The sequence below is a fragment of the Carassius carassius genome, chromosome 36 (assembly GCF_963082965.1).
Source record: "Carassius carassius chromosome 36, fCarCar2.1, whole genome shotgun sequence".
Lineage (NCBI taxonomy): Eukaryota > Metazoa > Chordata > Actinopteri > Cypriniformes > Cyprinidae > Carassius > Carassius carassius.
The window spans coordinates 22,770,110-22,788,162 of record NC_081790.1 but is presented as its reverse complement, the minus strand read 5'-3'; the positions used below and the strand labels follow the sequence as shown (position 1 = coordinate 22,788,162).

Sequence of the window (18,053 nt, the reverse complement as noted above, 5' to 3'; positions counted from 1 at the left end):
AGGGAGATGATAGGAGGGAACCGGAGGAGGAGCCAGGTGAGAGCCAGGCCACAGCCATGCTGGCGGCCCACAGTGGAGCCAACGGCGCGAGGAGCCATGGTGGAGGAAGGACTGACAACTCCAGGGAGCTGACCGACTGTGATGGAGCAGGTGGAGGTCGAGCCCAAGGCGGATAGGGAGAGCCAGTGAGCCAGGGCGACACGGAGGATCCAGAGGGACAACTTGGATGAGATGGAACCGGCGACCGAGACGGGGATCCGGAGGGCCGCAGTGAAGCCAGAGCTACAGAGGTTGAGCCGGAGGGCAAGAGGAGCCTGACGGAGGGATGATTTGAAGCTGGAGGAGTGGAGTCCTGAGGTGGTGGATGGTCGACAACAGAACAAGGCGGAGCCAGAGGGATGAGACCTGCAGCGAATCCAGCACACAGATGGTTGGCTGAGGGGCTGCCAGGACAGAGTGGTGGCGGTAGGGATGATAGGAGGAGGCAGTAGAGGGAGGGTGGGTGTGAAATCCAGGCATGTATACAGTTCAGGGTAGCTAGAGAGCTCCGATGAAGGCAGAAGCAGAACAGGCATGTCTGCATCTATATCCAGATTAATAAACTGCTCACCCTCAGCCATGATGCAATGGGCGGAGCTTCTCTCTGCTGTTTATATTGCTCTCCACCGTGGTGAGTTCTGTTGCCGGCTCATGCAACTGGTCTGATGGGTCAGGCTTAAGCTCCAAGGTGATCCTCAGCTCTGTTGCTCTCCATGGCGATGGCTTGTCAGTCACGGTGGGCTTATTGGTCTTATTCTGCAAGACCTTATTCTAAATCCTTAATCCTACCCAATTCTTAAACTTAACAACAACTTTACTAAGTAATAATAAGCAGTAATTTGAGGCAAAATTCAAAGTTAATATAGAATTGAGCATAGAGAGTTGAGGACTCTAGAGAATTGGACTAAAGTGTTACCAGAATAATTTATGTAGTTATCTGTTATTTATTTGAAAGAATGCAAATAACCATTTCATGTCTATCCTCGAATTATCAACTTGTAGAGGTGGATATATGACTTAGAAAGTAATTAGTAATAAGTAATTAATCACTTTTTGGAGAGTAATTTGTACAGTAATCTAATTAAACTGTTGAAGACATAATTAGTAACTTGTAATTGATTACTTTTTAAAAAAGTAAATTACCCAACACTAGCTTCAACAATGTACTGTATATGGTTATATATACAGGTGCATCTAAAAAAATTAAATACTTAACAAGTTATTTATTTATTTTTTTACTTATTTCAAAAAGTACAACTTATATTCTAGTTTCATTACATGTAAAGTAAAACATTTCAGTTTGTTTTATGATTAGAGCTTAAAGCTCATGAAAGTAAGAACTCCAGTCTCTCAGTATCTCTCTCTCTCTCTCTCTCTCTCTATCTATCTATCTATATATATATATATCCTAGGACCAATCAAGAAAAAAAGGATGTGCAAAACAGAAAAGTTCAAGTTGTTCTGCTCGTCTGTATTGTTGGATCGACTGTTTCTCATCTTTCTCTTAAAATTATCCAATGGATTCCATATGGAGTTCAGGTCAGGCATGTTGGCTGGCCAATCAATTATTGTTTCAGAAGTGTCTTGGTAGCCCTTTTCCCCGAAGACATCTGAGCGTGGTGACTCTTGATGAACTGGCTTCAGCGTCAGTTCACTCCTTGTGAAGTTCTTCCACATGTTTAAAACAGCTTTGCTTTACAGTATTCTCAAGCTTGTGGTCATCCCTGTTGCTTGTACACCTTTTCCTTCCCAATTTCTTCCTTCCAGTCAACTTTGCATTTAATATGCCTTGATACAGCACTCCGTGAACAGCCACAGCTTTCAGAAATGACCTTCTGTGACCTACTCTCTTCGTGGAGGGTGTCAATGATTGCCTTCTGGACCATTGCCAAGTCAGCAGTCTTCCCCATTATTGCAGTTTCAAAGAACAATAAATAATTGAAATGTATACTGTATGGATGGTCATTTAATGAAACTCAAATGTAAATATTCTAATGTTTTAAGATAATGGATTTTTTTTTTATTTTCATGAGCTGTAAGCTCTTATCAGCAAAATTAAAACAAAAACATTTTCAAAATATTCTGATTTTTTTTAAACTCATACACATGCATTCACGCATGCGCGCATACACACACACACACACACACACACATTATATTCAGAGTTAGGGTTTAGGGCCAAACCTAGCTATTTTTTAGTACTATTAATCCAGTGCTGTCATGCATTTATACAGAGCTCTAGTATTTATATTATTACTGCATCTTTTGGCAGAATGGTTTTAGCTAGGAAGCATCTGTATTGGCAAAATGAGCCATGTTTCATAATAAGCTCCTTTAAATAGCCTATTGGCCCAGTCAGGAAGCCTGGCTGTACACTCAAGCATGGTGATAACTTCAGACAGCTGAGTCCAGCTTTACACTGTTGTCATGCCTGTTAAATTAGTATGCGGAGGTGGAGACCACCAAATACGGTTTAGGAAGGAAACGCTAAAAATAGCCATTCAGGCAGTAAACTCCATCAAGATCTCCAAGACCAGGAATTTAATACACAAAACATCAAAAGGTAGGGAACTTAACATGGCTTGAAAGTTAGTTTGTTTCATTTGTAAACTTTCTAGGCTTGAGTGGTAAGTTTTTGAAAGGAAATTAATTAAAATATCGTGGATTTGCATGTCAGTATGTGATCTTTGCTGGGAAATGGTTGAGAGGCTCCAGTAGATTTTGGTAACTGTAGAGTTGGGCTTAGAGAGTATGTTGTAATGCTCAGAGTTGTTTACCTTATCAACAAGTTGATAAGTTTGAGGTGTATGCTGCTCACTCTATTTTTAGCTTGTTGGAATCAAATGTTTTTAATTTTGCCTTACATAAAAATGCTGTTATATTCTTTAAGCAAATGAGACCTAAGAGGAGGAACAAACAATATATATATATATATATATATATATATATATATATATATATATATATATATATATATATATATATATATAGGGGGTTAGTTGTTGGATAACTAGTTGACTAACTGACCATTGTTCCCCATCCCTAGAATGGCCAGTAATCCCACCCCCATTCTCTAAATAAGTCTAGGTCAGACAGACAGCTCTGGAAGCCATCACCACTCACCCTGTCTCTCTCTGACTGATGAGTTTTGGCCCGGGCAGGCATTATATTTTTTACTCTGTCTAAATGAGATTCTGATAAACATAGACTTTTTCCTGAAGAATCAAGGGCTGAGTGACAAGGAAATCCAAGGTCAAGCATCCACCATCAAGAGGTCAACTCAAGTCCCTACTATTGCTGATCAGATAAGATGCATGAAAAGCATCGGGTAGGTGTGTGTCTACATCTGTGTGTGTCAGGGAGATGTCAGCCATAAAAGCAAGGAGATAAAACACATCATTAGCGTGTGCCGGGCTCTAATTCTGTAAATATGGTGGCCACATAGGGATTTTTCTGACATGTTATTTGCTGCTTCAGACAAGTTGGTTAGGTGGTAATGGCCTGTGTAAGGAGGTGTGTGTTTATGACTGTCTGCACGTAGTATGGATGTGCTGTTTGATGTGTATCCCAGAGGTCAGTCTCCTCACTCATGTTTCAATAGGATTTTTACTCAAGAGTGTTTCATATTGCAAACTAAAGTAATTATAAAATTGTCAACTCAGTATTTCTCAGGTGAATACTGCATGCACAGCAAAAATCTCTAGCATTCCTCAATGGAGTATTTCAGTTATTTCAACATTTTGATTAAATGACATGGCCTCTTAAATTATATGAATCCTTTGTATAAATACTGTACCTTTGTCACTTAAATTGTTTGAAGTGTTAAAATGTAGAGAAGTGTTAGAATAACCATTTGAAGAATGATGGGAATCAAACAGTTTAAATTCCCATTGAATTCATTTATTTATTTATACATACATTCATTCATTTCATCCATCCGTCTGATTGTGTGATTCAGTGGTTAGATAAAAATGGGTATTTTACATTTGCCTTTGATAGTGTGTAACTTATTTTGTGCATAATATAAATGCAAAAGCAAAAATTATGAAGACTATATAAAGTCATTATTTAGCCTGACAAGTAAAACTAATAACATAATATGAAAACCCAGTTAACTTGCTTGAATAGGACTGCTTTATTCATATGCTACAGTAATGTGTAGTTTATTATCATGCAATGTCTGTGATAAGTATTACTACAAACAATACGATGAACCCTCAGTTAAGTCATCTGAACAGTACTATTTATTAAATATATTTAACAGTGATATGTAATTTATTAGCATTTAAACTACAGGGCTGTTGAATTCTTCTGAATTGAATCTGATGAATCTGATTTGTTGACAAACATGTTACTGATGTGTACAATTATTTTTCAGGAAAAACACTTACAGTAATTCCAGGTAGGTCTTGACAGTTAGGGTTGCATCGACTAATTGACTAGTCATCTAGTTAACTTTAATGCTCTGCCATGATGCATTAAGCTTGACATTGACTAGTCGCTGGTCCTATAGAGTGCGCAATAGGATAAAAATAAATTTGAAGGTCTTCCACAAACGCTCCATTTCCAAACAGTTAAAATGACAAACAAATGTATACTCTGAAAGCGCTCCATAAGATGTGTGATTATATTACCGGATGCTCGAAAATGAATGGGAGAATGCACATTTTAAACAGCTTATTTTACAGGTAAGTTATCCGCCATTCTAATCTAATGTATGGCTGCACTGTACCATCCACACATCAGCTACAGTAGCTCGTACATTACACATAGATCACATGCACACAGAATAATTCAGCGCGGAAATGTATCGTCAACACTGTTCTGTGATTTCTCAATAAAATTGAGTTCAAGCATATAAGGAGTTTGTCACAGCTCCAGACTTATTCGTTCACTAATGAAGTCATCAGTGCTAAGTCAAATTTGACTCGACTTTCATCACATAAAAGTCAAAATCTGAACATTAGATTAGATTAGATTCAACTTTATTGTCACTGCACATGTAAGGTACAAGGCAACGAAATGCAGTTAGCATCTAACCAGAAGTGCAATAAGCAGTAAGTACAGAATATACAAGGTAAAGTACAGAATATACAAGGCAGTACAGAATATACAAGTCATTCAACCCTAACGACAATTTTCAATAAAATTCCATTTCACATCACCAAATAATTTCAGTCAATTTAAAGGTTCTTACAATTACAGCAAAAGAACCAAAACCCACCAAACCAATTAATAACAATAATAAAACAATATGATAAAATGTATTCCTCTTTTAAATTAAATTAAATTTATGCATTTAGCAGACGCTTTTATCCAAAGCAACTCACATTGCATTCAGGCTAACAATTTTCTCCTAACATGTGTTCCCTGGGATTTGAACCCCCAACCTTGCGCTTGTTAACACAATGTGTCACCACTTAAGCTACAGGAACACTAATACCATCAATAGAAAGCATACTTTCTTTCTCCCACTCTCTCTCATACAAACACATACACAGAAACTTACAAATGCATATAACTCATATCACAAACATAACTTGTTGTCAGCGCTGCCCCACGTTTGTATCAAAAACAGTTTTGCATCTGAAAAGCTACTTTTGACGTTTCTCAGTAGTGATGTGCTAATAGCACAGTTCTTGATTTACATTTAATCATTCAGCAGACGCTTTTATCCAAAGCGAAGTACAAATGAGAACAATAGAAGCAATCAGATCAACAAGAGAACAACAACAGTATACAAGTGCCATGACAAGTCTCAGTTAGTCTAGTACAGAACACGTAGCCAGGTTTTTTTTTTAAGAATATGATAGATAAGAAAAGGTAAGTACTAGTATTAGTTGGTTAAGTGCTGGAGAAAAAGATGAGCCTTTAGATGTTTTTTTGAAAATGAGTAAAGACTCAATTCGCTGTTCGAACTGAGATTTGGAGGTCATTCCACCAACTGGGCACAGTCCAGGAAAAGGTCAGTGAGAGTGATTTTTTTAACCTTCACTTGCAGAGCGCAAACTTCTGGAGGGCACATAAGATTGAACTAGTAAGCTTAGGTATGTTGGTGCCGTGCCAGTGGTCGTCTTGTAGGCAAGCATCAGTACCTCGAATTTGATGCGAGCGGCTACTGGTAGCCAGTGTAACCTGATGAGGAGAGGAGTAATGTGAGCTGTTTTTGGCTCATTGAACACTCACTGCTGCATTCTGGATCAGTTGCAGAGGCTTGATAGTATATGCATGAAGGCCCGCCAGGAGAGCATTACAATTGTCCAGTCTGGAGAGAACAAAAGCTTGGACAAGAAGTTGGGTGGCTTGCTCTAACAGGAAGGGTCTAATCTTCCTAATGTTGTATGAGGCAACAGGACCAGGTCGTTGTAGCCATATGGTCTGTGAAGCTTAACTGATGATCCATCACAACTCCTAGGTTGATTTAATGATAAAATGTTGGGGTGGAGTAACCATTTAACAATGTCTTGATGTGTGTTAACCATGGTATAAGGAGAATAATTTACTCCAGCTATTAAATTGTAAGAAACATCATGCACACCTAAGGAGTGGTGGAATATTCATCTGCCTGTCATCAAGTATTATTAATGTAATAACCTCTTTGTAACAATGTAATGCAGTCTATGTCAATTTTTTGTCGGAATGACTCATCACTACACTCACTGTGCTAGTATCAGTGCCTCGTGAGTGGTGGACTGTCTGTGTAAAATCATTACACAAGCCCTCCAGCCATACTGAAGAGGTAGTATCAACCCCACCTGTCCAGAAACTTCTGTGACTTAGACAGCCCTTTGATTTTTATCTCTTGGATAACATTCTTTGAATGGTATCCACAGTAATGTGTGCTTCTTTCCCCCTCTTCTTTTCTTTTAGCTTTAGTTATAATCTTAGCTAAAATGGCACTGCCTACACCTACAAGAGTCGTGCTGTTACCACTGCTTAAGATCTGAACAACTGAAGTTATATTTAGACTTCAAAAAATGTCCTGTGTTCCTGCACAGTAACAAAAATATTTAGGATTCTGAAAATGACCAGCTGAAAGCAGGAGCTTCATAGGTGTGATTGGCAAAGGACAAAAAAGCAGGAAACTATACCTTGCACTTACCATGATGCGGCAACAGCCCCCCCCCCCCCCCCCCACACACACACAGTGACATAATTTATATACATTTAATGAAAACATTGCAAACAGTGTACATTGAATTAGACTACTTCTGTTTCAGTCTTCTGCATCCAGCTCCATATAAACTGATTCTTCACCCCCTCATCAATCTTTTTTACATCTGGGCTGTTCAGAGCAAGTTTGGCCATGATAAATGAATGCTGCGAATGTAAGAATAAAATTTATTTTACTTAGGTAAGCATGATTAGGAATAGGAATAAATGTTGATTTCAATAATGTAGCCTATTAGTTGCCTAAATTAACAATAAAGTGCACTTTATTAATAGTAAATGTTAACTAATGTAGTTAACTAGAGTTTAATAAATGGAACATTATTTTTAAGTATTACCTATTTATTATACACAGATTCAGAAGTCTCGTGAGTTCAGTGTTGGACAGGGCTGCATTTCCCAAAAGCATCGTAAGCCTAAGAAGTTCGTAAAAACGATTGTACGACTGATCTTTGTAAATCTCCAAGTACATCATAAGAAAAGAGATTTATGAGATCACCTGCAGGACAACTGACAGATTACAACTACAACAACAGCAAAAAAAAAATCATAAAAGGAGTAATGTGGGAAATATGCTTCAAAGACTGGGCAAAATAGGGATGAATTCCAAAAAATCTGTCAATGACTTGCTGCTGACGTGCATGAAAACTAGCCATTAACTGGGGATTTCTTGTCCTCCCAGATGTTTTGTTTTTTCCTTATTTCTATGGTGTCCTTTACATCTATTAAAAATAACATCTTTATTTCCTTCTATATTTTTGAAAGGTATCTTTTCTTGTGTTTTTGTTCAGCCATTTTGTTAGTGTCTCCGCCTGTAGGTATGTTCTTTATTATAGACTTCTATGATTGCTAATCCACAACAGATGACGATTATTAGGTTGAACGTTCAGAATACGATTCCATAAGTTATATTTCAGCACGAATTTTGCGAATGGACAGTGACTCTTAAGCAGCATGTAGAATGCGTTCATGTCAAGTAAATGTTTTGGGAAAAGCACGTGGAATTGCGGCGAGCGTTTATAACCTTGCACATAGAGTGCGCTCTTCAGAGCTAAGATACAACGTTATCGGGAAACTCGACCCAGATCAGTTTAAGCATTCATTAAAGTGAATCGGTTCAAAGGAGTCATTAGTTCGCAAATCGGACGTGTCATTAGTGAACAGATATGCTCATATGCTCTGCACATATAACATTACTCCCAAATATATTTTTAGGTCGCACAGATTAAATTTCAGGAGCATATGCGACAAAAATGTTGTCAATTTCGAGCCTTGTAGAAGCTGCTAAGCTTTTTAGCTAGAAGTAAGCAATAACCAACATGGCGTTACTTTGCTAAGCTAGCCCAACATTAATGTTATGGAATCATGACAAAAATGATCAATAGATTGGTTCAATTTTACTAGACCTGCATATAAAAATGAAAGACAATATATTGGATTTGCTTACATGAATCATCCGTGTTCACTGTTTTCGTCAGTCAACTGAAGCTGTTCACGTGAGCAGATGGTTGGGCGTGGGTGTGTGCACATTCATAACGGTGCGCGTACACTTTGAACTTCAATCGTGACAAATTATTGGACTACTTGCGGAGTGACATGACGACATGAATCAGAGGCACAAAAAACATTGACAGCGGTGAGCGGTCATTATGTTTACCAATACCCGACCCATCGCAACCGCCACCAGCCCGAACCACTACATCCCCCACCACCATTTTTTTTTTTTGCTTATGTTAATCTAAAGCAACTTTTGGCGTACTGATGTATAACATGCAGATAAAAAAAATTAAAATATTTTCATATAATAAATATTTATAACATACCTACAATATTATTTAGCTACAGCTATACCAATTTATAAGTGCATATAAAAACAATGTACTGTGCTAAACAAACTATACAACATATCTATTCTAAACTCTGAATGAATGAGATTTGTATAAAAAAAAAAACAACAACAACTAAATAACAAGTAAATAAGGAAGGGATACTGTACATACAACCAGTTGTTGTCTCAGAATAACCTAGGGTGATCAGGTCTTGTATCAGCCTGAAGGGGTTTATTCTGAGAGAACAACCAGATGGGTGTACATTATCCCACTTATTACATGGCTACTTGTCACAAAAGTAAATAATTAGATGCAAATTATTGATTTGAGTTGAAATATCTGAACGAAAAAACTTCAGTGAAGACTTTTAAGGGAAACGGTGCAGTCAAACTACTTATTAAACATTTCACCAAAATAATTAAGACAAAAAAAAAAAAGAATTAAGATGAAAATGTTTTAAAACCTTTCCAGTATGTTAGTTCTATTATAATCCATTACTGCGTACAAAACAATCATAGCAAATTAGTAGCAATCAAATTTTAATATTTTATAAGCTAAAAGCTCCCACCAAGAAAAAATAAATAAAACAATAGTACAGTGCCGACTGATGTTACCAGGATGAGCCTGTGTTATTAGCTTTTACCTGTTGTTGTGTTGGGATAAAATTTGCCAAATGCTTTAGCTAAACTTTTTCTAGATGCTCTTCTTCATGTATTTGCTAATAATTTTTTGCTAAAAAAAATAATTTGGCAGTTCAAACATAGCTGCAGTCAATAAATTTATGACATAATTTTATAAAAATTGTCACATTTGGTTTTGGACTTGATGTTCTTGTTAATTTGTTTCCAAAATGACTGATTATGTTCAACACATGAGTTGTTATTTGGACCTTGCATGTCAACATGTCAAACACACTCCATTATATATATATATTATGTATACCTCCATTTCCCTGTTGATGATCCTCAAGGGTGATATGGAATTTAAAATATATGGAATTTGTTGACTTTGTTGCTCAGTACAAGTGGTGCCTCTTTCACCAGGGGTTAGGTGAAGGAAAACCGCCACAGACCCAGAGCCAAGGGCAACCTTCCAATGGAGATTTCCAGTCTGTAGCTAGTGCCAGAAGCCATATTTGTCCCATAACCTGAATTTGTTACCAAGTCTGTGGTTTTGTTTTAGAGGAATCAATCATCCTGTTCTGTTTAGTTCTGCCTGGCTTTGCACCCTCAGCTGGATTCAGTTAGTATCCTTGTCCTCCTGATTTGCCAGCCCTTCTCGACCCTCTGGCTCCACCAGCATGACTACAGTCTCATGGCCAGCCCATCCAACCATGGTTGAGGGACAATAGGACACTGATCAAGCCTCATAACCATCTGGCTACACTGCAGGCTTTTGACCCCATAGCTCCATCTCAAGACCTTTGACCTGTTGCCCCCTTAGCTTCTCTGCCTTCATCAGGCATCACCCTGCAATTGTCATGGACTCTGGGACCTCTGGATGCACCTCAGCCTTCCACCGCTTCAGCCCCAATGGGTTCTCTTTCCCTCCAATTCCACCTTGGTCCCCATTTCCAGTAGGTAGACCTCAGTGTTCCAAGCCTCCAACTCTGCCTTTAGCATCGTCAGGGAATAAAAGATTGCTAACTCTTCTGTCTTAAAGGAAAGAGCCCAGGGGTCCTGGCCCTCTCTCCCACCCCCTTATGGAAAGTATGACCCCCCTTCAGTGTAGTTTTTGTTTATGCTGTCTAGTGTCACCTACCAAAAATGACAGGTGACATCATTTCATTATCACCTTTCACATTCACACTTTATTTCCCATAATCTCTCCTGGCTCCCACCTGTACACACTCCACAATCCCCCACACCACCCTCTTCAGCTCCACTCTATTTAAGATAGCTCCGTACACTCTTGGTCTACGACTAGGACTATTCCTTGATTTGTGTGATCTACTTACCTGGATTTCTTACCTCTGTGATTATCTCCAATACTCAAGATGTCTGCTCCAGTCTGTAGCTTACCTTGTTTTCAGCAGTGACACTAGTAGTTTAACCCTTAATCAGTGTTCAAAAAGGATAACATTTTTGGTGTTTGGGGTCTGATCCCAAACTTTTAAAGAGCAATTGCATAAGGAAATATAATTTTTTTTTATATGGAAAACAATATATATATATATATTTTTTTTTTTTTGTTTATTTATTTTTTTTATTTTTACTTCTCAACTATACATTTTTGCTGTGTTTTTGTGCAAATTTGGAAGTTTTCAACCTATTTACTGCACAATTACTTAACTAGGCCATAGACTGGCTCATGAAAAATTCTTTTTTAAAGAAAAAATCACTCAAATGTCTTAATTAAACCTAAACTGTTTTTTGAACATTGGATTTCTTACCTCTGTGATTATCTCCAATACTCAAGATGTCTGCTCCAGTCTGTAGCTTACCTTGTTTTCAGCAGTGACACTAGTAGTTTAACCCTTAATCAGTGTTCAAAAAGGATAAAATTTTTGGTGTTTGGGGTCTGATAGACCCCAAACTTTTAAAGAGCAATTGCATAAGGAAATATAATTTTTTTATATGGAAAACTTCGGGTAAAAAAAATGCCCCTCAGAAAGTCCCTGCTGGCGAGGTAGTACTTTCTCAAAGTTCCGGAACTTTATAACTACTCCGGAACTTTATAACTACTCTTACACCGTGACATTGTGGACTATGCTGCGTGTGGGGCTACTCACTTTAGTCCATTACACCTCTTCAACTTCTACTCATTTTGCTGTTGCTAACATTGTGCGTTATCTGCCTCAATATATATTTTTGTGTTTGAGCACCATATTATTGTTGAATTTTCTTCTACTCCTAAGGTTTTTTTTTTTTTTTTTTTTTTTTATAACAGTAAATGGCTGCATTTACATTCACATCTCCTCTCCTTGCCTAACTTAAACTGTAACACACGTGAACTGTTAAATGTTTAACTTTGCTATTTAAATTGCTATTTAAAAGTTGCATTTAAAATTGGTTACAAATATACTGTTTTACTGTTACATTAAACAGGTTAAACTATTTAAATATCTCTGTCAATTTAAAAAGTATTTTTCAATTTTATTTAATTCTTTGCTAATTTATTTATTCAATTTATGTCTAAGTGACGTTTCTGGTCCGCTACAATGACTAAGAACACTCCATAATCTGTGGTAAAAACACTGTAATTAACTGTCTGCTCTTGTGTCTTATTTCTTTAATGAAGAATTGGAACATTCACCATCTTTATGCCATTATAAATTCAGTTTAAGTTCTCAAAAGATGTGTTGCAGCACATTATGACTGTAGAGAGTCTTTGTCAGTAAATTTATTGTCTAATTTAATGGTTTAAGTGTTCATACAGATACCTAACACTTCAAATCAAGCCTATTGTAAGCCTGCTAATTTCACAACCATTGAAAACTGACCTCATAATTCTTTAATAAGCAGAAACCTACTGGGTAGATACAATTAACAAAAGGAGCATATAAGTTCAGTATTACAGAATTATTTAGTTTGAAGGTACAGTTTATATCTGGCTCTTACTGCTCCCTCAATATCCATCCCAAATCAGATATACTTTCTTCCTGGCACTCAACAGCCTGAAGAAAATTGGTATCAGGTTTTATCTTTTTATTTTCCCTAGTTTGTATCAATAAATAAAACACCCGCACTTGGATTTGGAAGTATGGTGACTTTTCTGCTTTTCTAAGTGCTCTAAGTGCTAAGTGCTCTACATTGTGAGGGGGTATCTCCTTGTCCACCACCAGTGTGTAGCATCCACCAGGATGATGCGACCGCAGCCACAGTCCTCCATAATGCCCACCACTTACCAACTTATTGGTGGAGAGGAGACAGAGTGATGCAGCCAATCAGTAGATATAGGAATTGTTACAAGGCCATGAAGGTCTGAGGCCAATGGGCAAATTTGGTCAGGTTGCCGAGGTCACACCTCTACCTTTTTCGGAAGACATCCTGGAATTTTTAATGATTACAGAGTAGTGATGTTACATATGACACTGAAGCTTCAAAGTGTGTATCAAGTAAGCAGCACAATTTCTCACGATACTCTGTGCAGGAGAGCGTATTGTTTTCAGTGTATCACGTGACCAATAAAAAATGAAGCCTTTCTTTTTGTCTAATCACGTGCGCGTGTTGGAATGTTCGAAACCCCAGATCTTAATTTACTTGTAAGTTTTCATTCAGCCATAAAAGTATACCTAGCCATAAAAGTAATATGAAGAATAAACATTATTTCAGAAAAAAAAAAAAAAAAAAAATATATATATATATATATACATATGGCATATGCAATTCATATATGTGTTAATTGTTCTTCTATTACATCATATTGATATTCATATTGCCATTTAATGCCACAGTTTAGTGGATACATTATTTTGTCAGAGGGAGTAATTCAACAAACACACACACAAAGTTAGGCTTTTATTTGTGCATGCAACATGAGCCGATCAATGGAATTTGAGCCACTGTCTTTCACAGGCTTTTGGCTGCTATATCTTTTCCCAAAACAGTCAGAGGGAAGCTTCAGTGCTTAATGAAGCTAATTTGACCATCACTACCACAGAGTGTCTGGACCTCGGTTTAACATCTCATCCGAATGATGGTGCTTTTTGACAGTGTAGTGTCCCCGCCACTATACTGGGGCGTTTGGACCCACACAGACAACAGGGTAAGCACACCCTGCTGACCTCACTACTACCTCTTCCAGCAGCAACCTAGTTTTCCCAGGAGGTCTCCCATCCAGGTACTGACCAGGTACTTACCAGGCTCAACCCTGCTTAGCTTCAGAGGGCAACCAGTCTTGGGCTGCAGGGTTATACGGGTGCTGGCCATAATAAATGAAAGTTCTTTGTCTAAGTTAGATTTCAGGGGATGCAACAAGGTTGAGGTGATTTATTGTCCTGTGCTTTAGTGACAAAACCTGAGGGTGGGCTGGAGCCAAGAATTACTGATGAAATGTAATTGAGTTGGATGAGACGTTAAGGTAGCTCACTCAAAAGGCCCGACTTATTGCTTCCTTGCTCAATTAAAACAGAATATCTGCACATTGTGTCATGCAGCAGAGTGCTGTCCAAGTCTGCTTGTTGCACCCTTTGTTTACAAAGTGAAAGAAATTGTGTGGATGCATGTCATGAATCACAGCAAGTAAGTGTGCACTTTTGTCTCACATTAGGGTTTATGGTAGGTGGTACTTTTATTTTAAAACACAACAGGCCATTTAGTGCCACTGACAGAACAGTTAATGTCTAATCTGCCGTGATACAACAACCAAAGTAAAAAAACAAACAAACAAAAAAAAAACACCAGATTCACATTTTTTTTCTGTTCAGAATAAAATTAGATACGCTTTTAACAATACTGGACATTTTACTTTGAAAGGGCCTCAGAACATGCAACAATCAAAATCTTGCAGAAAATGACACCTTCATTTCCAATGAAAATAAGTTGCTTACAACCCGAATTCCGGAAAAGTTGGGACGTTTTTTAAATTTTAATAAAATGAAAACTAAAAGACTTTCAAATCACATGAGCCAATATTTTATTCACAATAGAACATAGATAACATAGCAAATGTTTAAACTGAGAAAGTTTACAATTTTATGCACAAAATGAGCTCATTTCAATTTTTATTTCTGCTACAGGTCTCAAAATAGTTGGGACGGGGCATGTTTACCATGGTGTAGCATCTCCTTTTCTTTTCAAAACAGTTTGAAGACGTCTGGGCATTGAGGCTATGAGTTGCTGGAGTTTTGCTGTTGGAATTTGGTCCCATTCTTGCCTTATATAGATTTCCAGCTGCTGAAGAGTTCGTGGTCATCTTTGACGTATTTTTCGTTTAATGATGCGCCAAATGTTCTCTATAGGTGAAAGATCTGGACTGCAGGCAGGCCAGGTTAGCACCCGGACTCTTCTACGACGAAGCCATGCTGTTGTTAAAGCTGCAGTATGTGGTTTTGCATTGTCCTGCTGAAATAAACAAGGCCTTCCCTGAAATAGACGTTGTTTGGAGGGAAGCATATGTTGCTCTAAAACCTTTATATACCTTTCAGCATTCACAGAGCCTTCCAAAACATGCAAGCTGCCCATACCGTATGCACCCCCATACCATCAGAGATGCTGGCTTTTGAACTGAACGCTGATAACATGCTGGAAGGTCTCCCTCCTCTTTAGCCTCACAGGACATGACGGCGCTTCTGGACCATGTTCACATATGGCTTCCTTTTTGCATGATAGAGCTTTAGTTGGCATCTGCTGATGGCACGGTGGATTGTGTTTACCGACAGTGGTTTCTGAAAGTATTCCTGGGCCCATTTAGTAATGTCATTGACACAATCATGCCGATGAGTGATGCAGTGTCGTCTGAGAGCCCGAAGACCACGGGCATCCAATGAAGGTCTCCGGCCTTGTCCCTTACGCACAGAGATTTCTCCAGTTTCTCTGAATCTTTTGATGATGTTATGCACTGTAGATGATGAGATTTGCAAAGCCTTTGCAATTTGACGTTGAGGAACATTGTTTTTAAAGTTTTCCACAATTTTTTTACGCAGTCTTTCACAGATTGGAGAGCCTCTGCCCATCTTTACTTCTGAGAGACTCTGCTTCTCTAAGACAAAGCTTTTATAGCTAATCATGTTACAGACCTGATATCAATTAACTTAATTAATCACTAGATGTTCTCCCAGCTGAATCTTTTCAAAACTGCTTGCTTTTTTAGCCATTTGTTGCCCCCGTGCCAACTTTTTTGAGACCTGTAGCAGGCATTAAATTTTAAAGGAGCTAATTAAGTGGATAAAAGTGTAAAATTTCTCAGTTTAAACATTTGCTACGTTATCTATGTTCTATTGTGAATAAAATATTGGCTCATGTGATTTGAAATTCCTTTAGTTTTCATTTTATTAAAATTAAAAAAACGTCCCAACTTTTCCGGAATTCGGGTTGTATTTGAAATGTGACATTTGACATTTTTACCTTGCCTCATTTGATTTACAGTAGGGCCTTAATTTTCTTTGGATGCATTTGCAGGCTTTTCATGTGTATTTGCAAAACAGCATCCTATAACGTTATATTTTGACATATTGTATAGTATTGTGTTCTTTACAGTAATTAATTTACTGATTCAAAACTAATGTTGTGTATGGGTTTTGAAGCTTCATAAAATAGCATGTAATGACATTTTCTGACCTATTTATATATATATATATATATATATAGAGAGAGAGAGAGAGAGAGAGAGAGAGAGAGAGAGAGTTTGGGTGTAACCCAGTGTGGTTAATTTGTAAAGTGCCCAAATTAAATCTCACAGGAGCCACAGTTTTTGTGATATCAACAATATTATATACAAAATTAAAACAAAATTAGTGTATTGCATTATCTTTACTATAAACTTAAACGTCTATATCATTATTATACTTTTTTTTAATGTGTTCACATCAGCAATAATCTTCTATGTGTTATCTTTAAAAAGACCCCAACCTTAGTTCTGTATTCCAAAATGTTGAGGAATTGCAACCATTTATTGAAAATGTTGTAACAAGCATTGATATAGAAGTGTTCTGCGACATACTCAGGGGGATACAAATATAAATAAATAATACGTCAAGTTTTGAAAGTAAAAAAACATAAAATTTTAGTTTGAGTCCCAATAAGATGGACAATAGCAATAAATTAATTTTCTGGTTTCTCTTTTTGGTCTTGGCCTTTAAAAGGCTAAAGGACAAATATGGCCAGCGAGTGAACAGACTTTACTTGTAATGGAAATGGATTTATTTAACCAAACTTTATTTAACCAAACGAGTCTTTCACACCTCACCAGGTATGACACATTATCCACATTATTCTTTTATCATTATTATTTTGCTTTTATTCCACCTTTATCAGCCTTTGTTGTGGTATTTTTAAGCTTTACAATCCACTAAACTGCTATCTCACTTCAGTCTCAGTATGCATTTAGCCCTTATTTATCAAACGTCTTACTATAAAAATACAACAAAACATTTCACCTTACGTGAATTATTGTGACAGAAATGCATTATGAAGAAGAAATGCACCTGCTATTAGTAGCATTAGAGCTAATGTTAGCATCAAGCTACATCAGACAATTTATGAAATTATTAGTACACTTTTACTCAAAACTCACTTTAAACCCCGATCGAGTGTTTGTAATAACTTCCTTTACTTCCTTTAGTGATCAGGGGTGGAATTTGGTCATTTACTGTTGTAAAAATATGCTAATTATAGCCTGCACAAGTTAGCATTTCAGTCAAGTCAGGATATTATGAGAAATATATATATATATATAAAACTTAACTTTTTATTTTTCTAGGAAACAAAAAAAAAGCATGTTTTACAAAAAAATATTAATAATAATAAAAATAAAAATAACAACTGTTTTTATCATTGATAACAAAAAGACATATCACTTCAATGCTGAAACTGGATCATGTGACATTAAAGACTGGAGTTATGGGTGGTGAAAATTCAGCTTTGCCATAAGAGGGATAAATTATATTTTAAAATATATTAAAATAGAAAACAGTTATTTTATTTGATGATAAATGATGATTTAATAAGTCAGTTATAAAGACAGTTACTATATATATATATATATATATATATATATATATAGTATATATAGGCCTATATGCTGATTGATTAAATTTCGTTTTGAGATCTCTAGACCAGAACATAACATGCCCCATAACATGAAAGTTACTATGGCAATATATATGTATATTTCTAAGCAAGAACAATCAGTTTCTACAGAGAATAAGTGATTTGATGCCGTTTAAACAAAAAAACAAAACTACAAAATGGAGGTATTTGGTACATATTTGAAACACTGCATTGATAGTGGGATAGTGTTGATATACTACTAGGGGTGGTGTGGTAACGTGAATAAAAATCTGGGATGTAGTTTTAAACCCCAAAAAGGAGTTTCATTTAACTATCATAGATGTGTCATTGAGCAAGACACTTA

At 37.0% G+C, this 18,053-nt stretch overlaps 1 protein-coding gene across 1 annotated transcript in view; it reads left to right on the top strand.

Annotated features, from left to right (window-relative positions):
• Window positions 1-2,482: 2,482 nt before the first annotated feature.
• The window catches only part of sgcd (sarcoglycan, delta (dystrophin-associated glycoprotein)), a 1,159,024-nt gene continuing 1,143,453 nt past the window's right edge, over window positions 2,483-18,053 (top strand). The window contains exon 1 of the mRNA XM_059526669.1: window positions 2,483-2,602. The gene's annotated coding sequence lies outside the window, so the exon portion shown is untranslated. The remainder of the gene's footprint in view (window positions 2,603-18,053) is intronic.